This window comes from Tenrec ecaudatus, chromosome 4 (assembly GCF_050624435.1).
Source record: "Tenrec ecaudatus isolate mTenEca1 chromosome 4, mTenEca1.hap1, whole genome shotgun sequence".
NCBI classification, from domain to species: domain Eukaryota; kingdom Metazoa; phylum Chordata; class Mammalia; order Afrosoricida; family Tenrecidae; genus Tenrec; species Tenrec ecaudatus.
This window is the reverse complement of record NC_134533.1, coordinates 146,688,922-146,704,953: the sequence shown is the minus strand read 5'-3', so window position 1 is coordinate 146,704,953 and position 16,032 is coordinate 146,688,922.

Here is a 16,032-nt window from a genome sequence, read left to right as displayed (position 1 = left end):
TTGCTCTTTTGTGCCTGCCTTATTTTACTTAACATGCTATGTGCCTGAGGTTTATCCATATCCTTGACTTACCAATCCAATCACATTTTGAGGGCGAGAGTAGCTCTGGTGTGGACCCTGGGAAGTTCTGGCCCAATGTGAGCTGACAGACTTACATCAGCGGTTCTCAACCTGTGGTTCGCGACCCCTCTGGGGTCACCCAATTCATAACAGTAGCAAAATGCCAGTGATGAAGTCACAACAAAAATAATTTTATGGTTGGGGTCACCACGATATAAGGTACTGTATTAAAGGGTCGTGGCCTGAGAAAGGTTGAGAACCACTGCCTTAGAGGGAACTGGGTCACTCAAGTCTCCACCAGGTCCCACATCGTGTGCTCTCAGTCAAGTAGGAAAACCAGACCGGGGCAGGTGGTGGGCAAGGAGGCACGAGGTAGGTTTCTTCCTCACCTCAAACCCATGGACGCTGCCCAGGTGAGGAGCAGCTGCCAATCCTGAGGTTGGAGGAAACAAACAAGCTGAAAAACCAGACACACGGTTTAGTTCTGGCTGTGGGAGCAGCAGGCGAGGTGGGACGCATGTCCAGTAGGTTGCTCGTGTTTAGTTCTCCTCTTGCAGGATGAGAACCGAAGCCAAGGGCCTTTCCTCCGGCACCTTTATTTTGCCAAGCAAAACCAAAAAAGAGATCCAGATGCTTTACTCCGCCTGGGATATTCTTCCTCCAGAATGCCCATGAGCATCTACAGAGCTCTCCTGGCCTCTCTATTTAAGATGACAGCCGCGATCACCTCCACCAGCAGCCTCCTGGCACTTCCCCCTCCCCCTCCCTCCCTCCTTTATCATGCTTAGCACATAGTTGGTATTTGAGCTATTTATTGCTTTATTACACATGATTCCCAAGCAGCAGTGGTCTAAAACAACATATAGTATCTCATGGTTAGTTACTGTGGGTCAGAAATCGGAAAGTGGCGGCAATGAAGGTGTTCGCCGGGGTTGCTGTCTCCTCTGAAGCCTTGGATGGAGAGCTGTCTCCAAGCTCCCAGGCTGGTGGGAAGATTTCCTTTCTCACAGGCTGTTTGACTGAGGGCCTCGGTGTCTTCTGGCTGCTGGTCAGCGGCGGCCCTCAGTTCCTTGCCATGCGGGCTTCTTTAGAGGGGAGCTGACAACATGGCAACTGACGTCACCAGGGAGCAAGTGAGAAGAACCGCAGAGAAGGGGGCAAGGCAGAAATCACCATCTTTGGTAACTTAGTCGTCAATCACATCTCATCATTTGCACCATATTCTATTCATTAGAAGTCCAGCCCACACCCAAGAATGTGAATCACAGGAGGCAACAAATCACTATTTGAGAAACTCCCGTCAGAGCTGGCTTGTGGTGAGTGTGGATCAATGTGTGGATGGAAGGATGAATACGTTTGGAGAGGTGGTGAGGAAGAATAGAGACACAGAGACACAAGGGCAGGGACATTGGGGGAGCTTGCCAGTTGCCATTCAGCACACGCTTCTTTAAGCTTGTTCAGCCTCTGTTCTGACCCCACCTCCCATTTACATGCAAATGAATGCCTGCCTATGGAAGGACCATTCCATTCATTCTCCAGGAAAATGAAGAAACGAGGGAAATATGTATGGGGCTAGAAGTTTGAAAATTGTTTTCAGAAGAAAGGGGGAGGGATGAAATTTGGGGAAATCCACATTTTTTCCCACTTACACAACTCAAATCAGGCTGCACACTCTCATGCTGCAGATTTCTAAGCCATTTCCATTGTTCAACTGGAGGGGGGGGGTGGGGGGCGGGGAAATTTTGGACAAAGTAAAGCTTTGTGTTGAGGGGTGAAGTGAGCTGCGGCTAAGTTCTCACTTCAGGGAGGAACACCCAAGCAGTCAGGGGGGACAAGAGCGATGCTCAGGGGGGGTAGCAGTGGATCCCTGAAGACAAGGCTGCCCGAATTATCAGTCAGACGCCAAAGGGGCGCTACCCTCAGCCGCCCTCTGCACACCTGATGTCTTCTCTTCTTCACACGTGCCCTGGTCACCTCCACCTGAGATCAAGGCGCTGGAGTGGGCAAGCCGAGCCAGACTTTTCGTAATACCCTCGCCTGGCCCCCAAAATTGCCAAAGAGAAAGTCTCGCCAGGGTATTTCAGGGGCTCTAGGGCTGCATGTAATGAAGAAATGCTTCATTTTTCTCAGAAAATGAGCCATTGCTTGCAGTCTCATATGGTGCCCAGAAACCCCTGGATTTCCTGGAATTTACATGAAGAATTCCAGCCATTCCAGCTGTCATTTTCACACCAGATTTCCTGCCAACAGACTTTGATCATCTGGGGTGCAGCCTGCTCGGGAAAGGGACCAGGCTCGCAAGCCTTAGGGAGCTGCTAAGGGGCTTAGCTCCACTGTTGATCCCCTGTATGCTGTGGGTAATTTCAAATACCCAAGTGTTTTTTTTAACCCAAGTGTTTTTTGTGTGTGTCTTTCTTTCTTTTTTAACATTTTATTGGGGGCTCATACAACTCTTATCACAACCCATACATACATCAATTATGTAAAGCACATCTGTACATTCTTTGCCCTCATCATTCTCAAAACATTTGCTCTCCACTTAAGACCCAGGAATCAGGTCCTCATTTTTCCCCTCCAAATACCCAAGTTTTATTGAGCTATCACTGACGTAAAATGAACGACACTTAACAATTTGTAAAGTTTTGACATAGTAGATGTAGACACAACACAACCACGAAACCATGGCAAATTAACACAGCGACCTTCTCCATGCTGACCGCTCAGATCGCCACAGCCCTCCTCTTACGGAACCACGTGTCACCAGGGCTCCCTGACTTTTAAAGAGACTGTCAAATTGTTTTCCAAGGTAGCTGCACAATTTCATGGTCTCACACATAAGGAATGAGCATGCCACTTCCTCCACATTCTCACCAGCACTTGGTGTGGTGAGTCTTTTTCACTTTAGCCATTTTCATAGGCTTGTGGTGGTATCTCATTGTAATTTACATTACCCTAAATAATGCTGAGCATCTTTTCATTGACTTATTTGCCAGCTTTATGTCTCCTTTGGTGCCTGTTAGAATATTTCCCCCCTAGTTTGTATTTGGTGGTTTTCTTACTGTTGAGTCGCAGAGTTCTTTTGTTTTCCCGATACGAGTCCTTTAAGGATACACAATTTGAACGATTTTCTTCCAGCCTGTGGCTTTCTTTTCAGGTCCTTAACAGTGTCTTTTGAAAAGCAATCACTTCCAATGTAAATAAAGCTCAATTTTATCCATTTATGAATTGTGATGTTCTGATCCATCTGAAAGAAATAATGGCTAAGCAAAGTCATGAAGATTTTTAAAAAAACAATTTATTAGGGGCTCATACAACTCTTATCACAGTCCATACATATACATACATCAATTGTATAAAGCACATCTGTACTTTCTTTGCCCTAATCATTTTCTTTTTTTTTCTCCTTTTTTCTTGTTTTACATTTTATTAGGGGCTCATACAACTCTTATCACCATCCATACATATACATACATCAATTGTATAAAGCACATCCATACATTCCCTGCCAGTCATGAAGATTTACGTCGATGTTTTCTTCTAAGAGTTTTCTAGTTTTCGCTCTTACACTTGGGTCTGCGATCCATTTTGAGTTAATTTTTATTAATGGTACAAGGAGTAGCTTCAAGTGCCCCCCTATAGCTAGCCCATGGTTCCAGCTCTATTATTTGAAAGGGCAATTGGAAAGTGTTGTTGCCTGGATTCTTCATTCTGTTGTATTGACTAATCTATCTTTCCAGTAATGCTATACTGTTTTGATCTCTTTAATTTTATCTGCAGTATTGAAGCCAGCTCTCGGTTCTCTAGTTCTGTCCCTGTTTTCCAGGATTATTTTTGGGTTCTCTAGGTCCTTTGCATTTTCACATAAAAACAAAAGCCACCACAGCAACCAAAGGAGACACCACGGGGCTTTTGAGTGGGATTGCTTTGACTCTGTAGCTCTGGGACATTTAACTTCACTTCTTCCCAAATTCCGGCTCTCTCCTCAGTACAGTGGAGATGGCCAATCTTTGTAAGGTGATGCCCGTAAAACCTCTGAGAACGCCTGAAGTGTGATAAGGACTAAAACATGTGAATTCTTCATACTGCACCACCACATGACAAAAACCTTACACTTTCCCCCCCCCACTGTACATTCCTCTCTGTCACTGTCACAAACTCCGCCATCACATCAAAGTCAACAGCGGATGTGACCTTTATGTCCCTCTCTCTTTCAAATGATCTCAAAGGCAGTGTTTCCAAGTTCTGTTTTGTTTCGCTCACCCAAAGCCAAAACTGTGCATATATTCTAGTCATTATGCTGCTGGACTTCCACAATCAAAATTTCCTCCCTGCATTCCCCATCTCTCCAAAGTTATCCTAGCCCAGAGTGCTAGTGAGAACAGTGTGACAGAGCACTTGTTTCAGGGCGCCTTCCACAAGTATGGTTTAGTTGTGCTCATGGAACAAAGAATGGGTATTCCTGCCCGATTCAATGTTTGTGGGTCAACTGGGTGACTCTGACTGAGTGTGTGGCTTTTGAGAGTGACAGCGGCAGCTCTGGTTCACCTTCCTTCTCAAGGGCCAGGCTAGCGGGACGCAGCTTCTAGTGACAGAAGCATAAGGGATAGGAAGGAGGCAGGTGTGGGCTGGTTTACCTGGTTAATGATAATTCTATTCCCTGAATTCTCAGAACTCCTTGCAGCTAGAGATGGCTGTGTGAGTTGATTCTTGCCAATGTGAACAAAGCAGGGGTCTTCTGGGGAAAGACGTATTCTGAGAAAGCTTTCACATGGCCCACACTATTTCATCCACCTTAATGTAGTCATGGTGTGTAGAGCCCTGGCAGCCATCTTGTGACCATGAGGGAATACACGCAAGGGTGTTGGTCACATGGTAGCATTTCCTACTCATAGGACCTCCATCAGACAGAAGAGAACTAGCCCATACGGCAGCCCTCATGGTGAAGCCCTCCATTGTCACCCAGAGGCTGGTGAGTCCAAGTCACCAGCCCCTCCTTGAAAGAAGATGTGACAGCTTGCTTCTATACAGATTGCAGTCTTGGAAAACCTATGGGGCAGTTCTACTCTGTCCCATATAGTATTGACTTGATGGCAATTTGTAATTGTGATTGTTGCGCATTGTTTTGTTTTAGAATCTTTATAGGAGCAAATGGTCAGGCTCGTCTCCCAGGGAGCAACGGCTGGGCTTGAACCTTGTGGTTATAAGCCGAGAGCGTAGTGACTGCGCCACCAGGAGTCCTCCTGACTGAGACCGAGTTGATTTGAACGCATACTGACTCGAGAGGCCAGAGTAAAACTGTCCTTTTGTCTTCCTGAGACTTGACCCCTTCATGGTCGTCGATAGCCTCGTCTTCTTCTGCTGGCAGGTTTTAACCACTGGCCTTGTTAGCAGCTCAATGCGTAGCCCGCTACGCCACCAGAGGTTAATAAGCAAAATAAAGAAGTAAATTGTGTCATATGTTTCATAGTGATAAAGAGGGGATCTGGAAGGTTGGGTGACTCCAGAGTGATGCGTCAGATAAGGTGGCTCAGGGACATTTTCATGAGAGTGAATAAGGACACTGTAGCAGAGCAGCAAATGCATGTATTCAGGGCTGTGTGTAATCTAGGGAGGAAGTGTAGCGAGGAGACTGAACTATTGCTTCCAATTCTCCCATCCCCCGTAGCATATGCCTTTGCCACCACTTCACGGCATTAGCATGTGCATTACTCATCTTGATTTTGGGCTTGGCCATGCGATTTCTTTTGGCCAACGGAATTATACTTTGGTCACTACCAGCAGCATCTACTCCGAGGAGCTGTGTCCTTCTAGCCTCTCAATGAATAAGATACGTGGAGCAAAGCTGACGCAGCCACTTGCAAAAACCACAGCCTCAAGCAGAGTTGTCCCAGCCAACCCACAAATGTTGAATAAAGAAGAAATGCTTATTGTTTGTTGTATGTATTCGTATATTGTGGGGGTTTTTTTGGTTGTTGTTGTTGTTATAAAACAACCTGACTAAGCCACCTTCTTTCTGCTGCTGTCTTCCCTTTATTTCTCAGCTCCCCCTCTCCTCCACATCCCAACAGCCTATTGTCTCCCCACTGGCAAGCCTTGCTTTGACTCACCCGAGATCTTCACATCCTCTTTGCTCAAACTTTCTGGATGGAAGGAAGGGGACTGAGAACAGTCCTCATTCTCCACTACAGGGGAATTGGGGTGCAACATGGTCCAGAAGGTTTGGGACACTTTTCACGCTTTTGCATTTGGCAACAACAACCTCATGTTGTAGATCTTCTTACTCAGGCTTGACAGAGGTTCAGAGAGAAGGAATCTTGTACTAGGCCCTAGAGTTGTGAAAAGTCACTAAATTAGGGATCAGGGGGCTTGTCTCCACCAAATGCCGGTGCTAAATGAAAATCAGCTGTCCATGCCACAATAAAGGGGAAAAAAATCCGGCACACTAATTAAACACCTATGGGAAAATCCAGAACTGAGCATGCTCAGACCTAAATCTGAGCCTAAGCTTAGGTGGGAGATCCACCTGGGCGCCCAGACTAGACACCAGCGACATGACATTACATGGATGCACCTAAACACAGCCAATACCCTCAACCACGCCTCCCCAGCCTGTGGGGTGACAGGCAGGGTGCCTTCTCCTCTCTCGTTTGGGTGCTCTTGCAGGTTGGAGGGTGAGATTACTCTCGCTTGCATACCCCACTGGCAGCCCCCCCACTCTCTTGGGCTTTCCTGCTCTTGGTTCTGCACGCTGGTTCCTTGCTCCTGTTCCGGTATTTCTTTCACGTGATTCTATGTGCTCTGGGTCCATTTTCAGTCTCAAACTTTCCCACAGCCCCCGCCGTGCGGCCTTGCACACTTTCCAGGAAGAGTGTGTATTTTCCGAGACTGTCATACCTGAAACCTTGCTGGATGCAATTGATATGTGGATTATTATAAGAGCTGTAAGAGCCCCCGATACAATGATTTATTAAAATATAAAACACCTTGAAACTTCCCTTTCTCTCATAAAAGTTACTTGGTTTTACATAAGCGCTTCTGCCACGCAAATTCTTTCAGTGTCGCGAAGCAAGAACCGAGGTATAAACCATTGCAGAGGGCTACACACAAGCCCAGAAGCCGGACGAAAGCTGAGGCCTTCCCTGCGCAAGCACAGAAAACCAGACAGCGGGACAGATACCTGTTTTTACTGAATAACATTCGAATTATGTACCATGTATTTGTATTTTGTGTGTGTGTGTGTGCGTGAGTGCACAGACACTGCCAATTGCCCAGCAGTAATTAGTGATATTAATACACCTAAAGAAAGACTAATCTGTGATAAGGGGGCAGGGACTAGAGATTCAGAGCAGCACATCTCTGTCCAAGGGGAGAAATCAAAGAGTGAGGTATCGTCCTACCACCTCTCGGTTCCTGGTTATGATTTCATCCTAATCAGGTTTTCTTTAATGGGGAATTATGGGTTGGCAGCACTGAGTTCTAGAGGTTGACAGCCCCACTTTAAACCGGGAATTCTGTGGGTTTACTTTCTGGGGACACACCTGTGGGCTGCCAGCATCTCCCCTCCCAAGCAGGCGCCGTGACATTGGCAGCCTCCCTGAAGTGTTAGCCTGGGGAGCCCCAACTGAGAGACCAGCTACCGTCTTTCGCCTTGAGCCCTGACACCTGTCTTTGTTCATAAATGCCGGTTCATGTTAGAAACCCAAAATGAGTGTGACTGCCTTTAGGCTTGAATTCACCAAGAAGAAAAGTCTGATTTTCTCTGACAAAACCCCTCTTGTCACTTAGCCTTGGCTTTTCCCACTTATAAAAACGGGTGATGTGCTATTTTGATTTATTGGGGCTGGGGAGATGTTCTGGGGTGGGGGCAGGGGTTGAATTGTGGGGACAAGGCTGTAGTTTGAAATGGCAAGCTGGCAGTCATGGTCTCTTTGTTTTATTTTTGGCGGGGATTACTAAAGCATTTACAACTTGCAGTAACATTAAGGAGGAATTTGAGTTACTAAACAAAGACGACAGCTACCAGGCTGCTGGGGCAGCAGGGAAGGGAACGGACTGCCAACGTGGTTGCTGAAATGAGAAACTTCAGGGAGCCAAGCGGCCCAAGGGGCAAGGCAATTGGGGTAAATTCGGAACATCTGAAACTGGGACAAAATCAGCCTCTGCATTTGCTCTTCTGGGAGGCCCCTGGCTGGACTTGTAGGCAAACCGGCTCCTCTAGCCCAGATAACGTCCTGGAAAGCCCCAGGGGAGGACCAGCTCAGATTGCAGGTCTCAGGCCTCCGGGTCCAGCAGACCCCCCCTCCCGCCCCCCACGCCCACCCCCTCAAAGAGAAAGAAATGCTGTGCTGCTAGCCGGAGGGCCTGGGGACTGCGGATGCCCCCAGACTGAGCTATTTCGCTCAAGGTCACCTCCAAACGGGCTTGGGAATAAACCTTTCCTTGTTTGCCTCTCGCCTGGCCTAAGCCCCGGGTCCCCTTGGGTGTCGTCCAGGACGCCAGGCGCGGCTGCTCACAATGGCGCTCAGACGACAGATGGCGGCCGGGGAGGGTGGGGCGCGAATGGCGGGGCAGGTGCGCGGGGGAGACAGGACGCCAGGCTGCCGGTGAACAGGGCCGCAGCCCCGCCGACTGCAGCCGGCAGCCGCCCGGCCACGAGAACAATACGGGAATTCTTGCGAGCCGCCTGCGCCCGGGAATGGCCGCGTGCCAGCCGGGGAGGGCGGCCCATTGTGTGCGGGGCCAGCGCCGCATGTGCCCTGCAGTGCACACACGGCCGCGTTCACACGCCACACAGGGCTCCGGGTCAGGGGGTCCTTGGAGCAGTCAGCAGAGTGGAGAGCCCAGGGCCAGGCAGAAGCGTGTCACAGGCATGGCAGGTATGGCACGTGGCCTGGGAGCCGCAGGGGCGGGAGGGGGTTAAAGTGGGGCTCCAATGAGCGCTTTCCATTGTCATGGTCGTTCCCATGGCCAGCTGTAAGAGCGAATTCTCCTGAAGTGTTATGTGCTGGTGTCTGGACACAAAGGCTTGCTTCACTGGCGCAGGCAGACTTTTGAAATAAGTCTCGCTTTGAATGAGCCGATCTCAAGAGCAATTGGGACCTAGGACTCCCACAGATTTGGAAATGCCGACGACAGAGTGTCCCGAAACAAAAGTGGCAAAGAAACAGCCTCGTTTGGACTCTGTCACGTGGCCCCCACCAAGTGAATGGGTTGCCGAGCCTCAGTTTTTTCCGTCCACGAGACAGGACAGTCCCTCTGCTGTCAGAATCCACTACCAGTTGCCTCAAGTCAATTTCTATTCTTCGGGGCCCCCTCTGTGTCAGAGTAGTTTTACAGAGAATATTCTATTTCTGATTTTTCAGAAGCCCACCACTGGGCCTTCCCCAGGCACCTCTGGGTAGACTTGAACCACCAACATTTAGGTTAGCTGCCTAACACGTTAACGGTACCATCTGGGGATTCTCAGGCTGAAGCCACTATAGTCAGTTATAAACTCCATTTCCTCCCATACCTGAAAGTAACAAGTTAGATGATCCCCAAGCAGCCCCATCTGACCACCCCATCATGTCTGAGGCTTTCCTGGGGCCAGGGAGACACCGTGAGGCCCTGGCTAAGGGACTGTTCACTTGCTAGGGGAGACCTCCTGAGACTGAGGAATTGACAAGTCCCATTGTAAGGCAGGCAGGATCCACCAGTACAATAGGCCAGGAACTCTAAGTTGTTGAAGAGTGACCTAACTGTGAACGTTGAGTGAGAGTAACTTAGGGAGGTTTGGATGTGCCATTCACCTAACCTCCTACCACACCTATAATGTGTTGATAGGTAATAAATGCTACACAAAAACCACAAAGCATATGAGACCTATTCCAGAAAAAACCCCCTCTATAGGAAAGGCAGATCGGACTCCCGGGTACTCACTCCCAGATCCCGCTGTGGAGGGGTGGGTTCCTTGTGAGGGGAAGCTGGTGTGATGGCCAGAACCAGTGGTGGGATTCAGCTGGTTCCCATCAGTTTGGCAGAATCAATACCTAACTTTTTGTTGAGTTCGGCAAAACGGTTGTTAAAATGGCCCCTGTAATCAAGGTTCTCGCTGTAATCAAGGTTCTCTCCCAGCAGGGCAGCCCAGTGTGGAAACCGCAAACTTCTTACTCTTTTCTAAGGCGCCCGCCCAGCAGCACGTTCTAAGCTCCCGTAGCAATGTGCATTATGTCCACAGGCATAGAAAACTCATGGAACTATGCGTGTAATATTTATTCATTCACTTCATAAAAGTTGTTATGCTTTTGGTGAAATACTAAATTTGTATTTTCTTGTGTTTGTTACTTCAGTAAACAGACATATGATGTAAAGAGAAAAAGTACCAGCCAACCAGAGGGTGACACACTGTCATCGTTTCAGCTTTGTGTTATACCCAAATTCCCACAAGAGTCTATGAATGAATTATGCAGCTCCTGAAAGTGTTCCAAGAGCTAAAAATATTGTCAGAACAAAATTTTTATTGTAAAGTTTTGCTGTAACCAGCAAAAGTGGAAAGGGATTTTCAGAGATGAACATAATATGTTCACATAAGAGAAGTCGCCTGTTTTTAACATGGCAAACACAATGATTGCTGTCTAATTGGCTTATCTCTTAAGAAATGGGATCCTATTCTTATAATGAAAACAAAGAAACAAACTTGTTAGTGGTTTCAAATTGCTGACCATGAGGATCACAGCCCAATGCATAACCACCATGCCACCAGGGCTCCTCATGGCAAATACAGTTAAGTTAAAATGGAATGTCTTACAAATGGGTGCATAAGTAAATGTGGTGAGGAAAGCTGATGGTGCCCGGCTATCAAAAGATATTGCATTTGGGATCTTAAAGGCTTGAAGGTAAACAAGCGGCCATCTAGCTCAGAAGGAACAAGAAGAAGCCCACATGGAAGAAGCACTCCAGCCTGTGTGATCACGAGGTGTTGAAAGGATGCGGTATCAGACATCAAAGAACAAAAAATCATATCATTGTGAATGAGGGGAAGTGTGGACCCAAAGTCCATCTGTAGGCAACTGGACATCCCCTTATAGAAAAGTCATGGGGAGGAGACGAGCCAGTCGAGGTGTGATGTAGCAACAATGAAACCTACAACTTTCTTCTATGTCCTTAATGCTTCCTTCCCTCCTACCCCCAACTATCATGATCCCAATTCTACCTTACAAATCTTGCTAGACCAGAGGATGTACACTGGTACAGATAGGAACTGGAAACACAGGGAATCCAGGGCGGATGATCCCTTCAGGACCAGTGGTGAGATTGGTGATACCAGGTAGGTAGAGGGAGAGTGGGGTAGAAAGGGGGAACCGATTACAGGAATCTACATATAAACTCCCTCTGAAGGGGATGGACCACAGAAAAGTGGGTGATGGGAGACATTGGACAGTGCAAGATATGACAAAATAATACTTTATAAATTATTCATGAGGTTCATGAGGGAGAGGGGAGTGGGGAAGGGGGGGAATGAAGAGCTGATGCCAGGGGCTTAAGTGGAGAGCAAATATTTTGACAATGATGAGGGTAACGAATGTATAAATGTGCTTTATACAATTAATGTATGTATGGATTGTGATGAGTTGTATGAGCCCCCAGTAAAATGATTTTTAAAAGGTAATGTCTTATCATCTGATCTCTTTTTAAATCCATTTTAAAGTTGTTTCAGTTAAAAAACAATGTGGAAGGGGAAATGCCTGTGGATTAAGACTCCAGTCAGTTCCCTTTGATGATAGACCAGGGATGGATGTAAGGGCCTTGCTCTTATGCAGAATGCATTAGAGAGAACCACTGCAGATACAGTGAGGCTACGATTGTAAATCTTATCGTTTGATCTCTAGTTCATCCATTGTAAATCTGTTCTAGTTTTAAAATATTTTCTGCTTTCTTTTTATTGAGGTTTTCATCTGTTTTATTTTTTTATTATTGTTATTTTTGTTTAGGTTTTAACATTTTTCTGTCTATGAAATCCAGGGTAGGTAAATCTATAGAGACAACAACTGGATGAGTGTTTCATTAGGGCTATGACAGGAGAGGTTGGGGAGAAAGGGGGAGCTAATAACGACGAGGACAAGAATGAAGAAGACGTCCTAAAAGGTTCTAAAATTGATTGTGGCGATGACTGTACAACTCTTCTTGATGGGATTCAACTATTGATTTGTATGATATGAGAATTACATGCCAATAAAATGCTTTTCTGTTTTTTTAAAAGGAGCAAATATCACTTTGAGGACTAAGGTAAGCCCAATCCTAGCCATGGTATTTTTTAAAACAATTTTTAATTGTGAATTAAGTGGGGGTTTATGTTTCATATCACTAATTTTGCATTCAACAGTTTACACTATGTATCAACCCCCCATTAGCTTACCCTACCACCCCCTTCCATTGCTTTACTTTTCCTCTTGTGGATTATAATCTTCCTCCTCACCCAAATTACTACCTGCCAGCCCTCTACTCTATTGTCTTGTCTGCACTCCCTTGCTCTTCCCTTCATGAAGTCCCCTTTGGTATGAAAGTTTTGTCTTTTTTTCCTCTGACAGTAGAGGTCTCCTTCAGTAATGGGTCCTTTTGGGATGAGCTCACTTCACTCGGCCTTATTTTGTCCAGGCCCGTGCATATGCCAAGGGGTGCTTTGCGGCTTCGTCCTTGAATCAGAGAGGCATAGTAGTCCATGGTGCCTGGGTGCCAAAGTTTCATCTTCTTGCTGTTGTGAACAGCGTGGCAATGAACATGAATGATGAATGTGCACATCTGTTCATGTGATGACTTTTAATTCTTTAGAATAAATACCCAGCAGAGGGTTTGCTGTATCACATGGAATTTCTAGACCCAGGTGTTTGAGGCAGCGCCACATTGCTTTTTACAGGGGCCGTCTATACGGCAAGACCCACCAGAAGGCCATGAGGGTTTCAATCTCTCCTCCATTTCTCCGGCAAGTTCTTTTTTAAAGTTGGCGCTCCTTGTCACTGTCAGGCGGTTTCTCATTGTTACTTATATTTGTCTCTCGCAAATGGCTGGTGATCATGAGCATTTCTTCATGTTTGGTAACATGCCATTTTTGGTGAACTGTCTGTTCATGTCTTTTGCCCATTTTTTAATTGAGTTGTCTTTTTCTTATTGAATTGGTGCAGTTTTCTATAGATTTTATAGATCAGTCCTCTGTCCATTGTCATGGCTAATTACCCCCTGTCCCCCCCATAGGTTTTCATTTTACTCTTTTGATACACATAAGTGTCTTCAGTAATTATATTTTTAATTGCCTCACATGTAAAAACTAGATAATAAATAAGGAAGATCAGAATATAATGAATGCATTATATTCTGATCATCCTTATATAACAAATAATATAGCTGCTAAACTGATAGAGTAAAAACTATTAGAAATACACGGAGAATGTGATGAGTTTGATGAAAATAACCTTATGGTAGGATACTTTAATAAGCAGTCTCAGAACTATGTGCATCATGTAAAATTAAAAACAACTGATAATGGCATTGTTAAAAATGATCAAAAACATGGAAATAGTGGAGAAATTTGGGCCTCATGCCTTTTCAAAGTCATAAGGGGTGCACAGAGGGCTCATACAACTCATCACAATCCATACATCCATCCATTGTGTCAAGCACATATGTACGTTTGTTGCCATCATCATTCTCAAAACATTTGCTTTCTACTTGAGCCTTTGGTATCAGCTTCTCATTTTCTCCCTCCCTCCCCACCCCCCTCCATGAATCCATGATAATTTAGAAATTATTATTATTTTGTCATGTCTTACACTGTCTGATGTCTCCCTTCACCCACTTTACTCCTTGTCCATTCCCCTCAGAGGGGGGTATATGTAGATCATTGTAATCAGTTCCCCCTTTCTACCCCATCCTCTCTCCACCCTCCTGGTATCGCCACTCTCACCACTGGTCCTAAAGGGTTCGTCTGTCCTGGATTCCCTGTGTTTCCAGTTCCTATCTGAACCAGTGTACATCCTCTGGTCTAGCCAGATTTGTAAGATAGAATTGGGGTCATGATAGTTGGGGGTAGGAGGGAAGGAAGCATTTAAGAACTAGAGGAAAGTTGTATGTTTCATCATTGCTACCCTGCACCCTGACTGGCTTGTCTCCCCCCCCCCCACCTTTCTGTAAGAGGATGTTCTGTTGTCTACAGATGGGCTTTGGGTCCCCATTCTGCACTCCCTCTCATTCACAATGATATGATTTTTTGGTTCTTTGATGCCTCATACCCGATCCCTTTGACACCTCATGATCACATAGGCTGGTGTGCTTCTTCCATGTGGGCTTTGTTGCTTCTGAGCTAGATGGCTGCTTGTTTACCTTCAAACCTTTAGGACCCCAGATGCGACCATCAGCTTTCTTCACCACATTTGCTTATGCACCCATTTTTCTTCAGTGTTCGTGTTGGGAAGGTGAGCATCATGGAATGCCAGTTTAATAGAACAAAGCATTCTTGCATTGAGGGAGTACTTGAGTGGAGGGCCCAATGTCCATCTGCTACCTTAATACTAAACCTATAATTATAGAGGCATCCAAATATTACTTAATTATTTTGGGAAATACACTTTTGTTAACTCACTCTTTACCATTGACTAAAAATCTTAGCCATACTAATTACATGTTAATTTATAGATTTTTAAAATTTGCATTGAACTTTGTATATTGATTATTGTTTTCAATTTGCACATGTGACACAACGTACTTTCTAAACGGAAACACTTTTAATATTATATATTAAAGTTTGGCATTTTCTGCAAGTTATCACAATATGCAATAGCTGAAGAATACATAAATGTGTTTTTTAAATTAATGATGCAACACACAAATGCTGACAACATACCTCATATGTTTGTATATAACTGTTCTCTCTCATTTACAATCAAAAGATTGGTGAATCCAGAAGAATAGCTGCAGTCAGTACATGGAGCCGACTATATAAGTATTTCAATAGTTTATTCCAACTTATTTCTTCCTTTATATTCTAAAACATCTTCATTATGTTGCTTGATGAGATGGGCCCCCAGGAAGACTGTGGTGCCCTATGTCAATCCAACTTTCAGCCAATCAGGTTTCTATTTGCCGCTTTGGCTACAGAACACAGAACTTTGTCCTCTCTGGAAGACTGCTCGGGAGCAAAGCCAGGGTCAGCTGGGAGACGGGGGGCAGTGAAGCCAGTGGGGTCATGTCACCAGCCTGGCTCTGCCTTCTCTTCCCTAAGTTGTAGATTTTGTCCAGTAAACACACAATGTTTCTGTTTTGTTGAAAAGATAAACTCCAAAATTTATGATTTATTACCCCATGGTACACCAATAGTCTATTTTATATCTAACCTGGCAATCTTATTCTAATATTATTGATTTTTCTTTCAATATCTAGCTCTCAAATTTACTGGAACCATATTACCAATTTACTAGTTACCTCTGTAAGTAATAAGTTGAAAAATCTTTCAAACTTTAAAGTTTTTATTTCGTTGTTGTTGAGAATATACAGGGCAAAATGTGCACCAATTCAGCAGTTCCCTTGTGGACAACTGAGTGATGGGCATGTCTTCAAGTTGTGCAACCACGCTAACCCTCCTTCTTTAACATAAATTCACTGTCTCTTCAGAATTCTGTGTAAGATTTCAAGTTGCTGTTATCAATTTGATCCCATATAAACAAGCAAAACCCTAAACCCACTGCCACCGAGTAGGTGCCTACACACAGTTACCTTATAGGACAGGTTAGAAGTGCCCCCGAGGACTTTTGAGACTGTAACCCTTGTCCGCCGAGAAATGCGGCCGGTGGTTTAGAACTGCTGACCTTTCTGATAGCAACCCAACCCGTAACCACTACACCACCACAGCGCCCATTGATATTGTATCCATAAATCTTAAAAGAGCATAATGTTCAAGACAGACCATTTTTATTAGTTCAGCTAAACTATTGTTGGCTTTTAGAA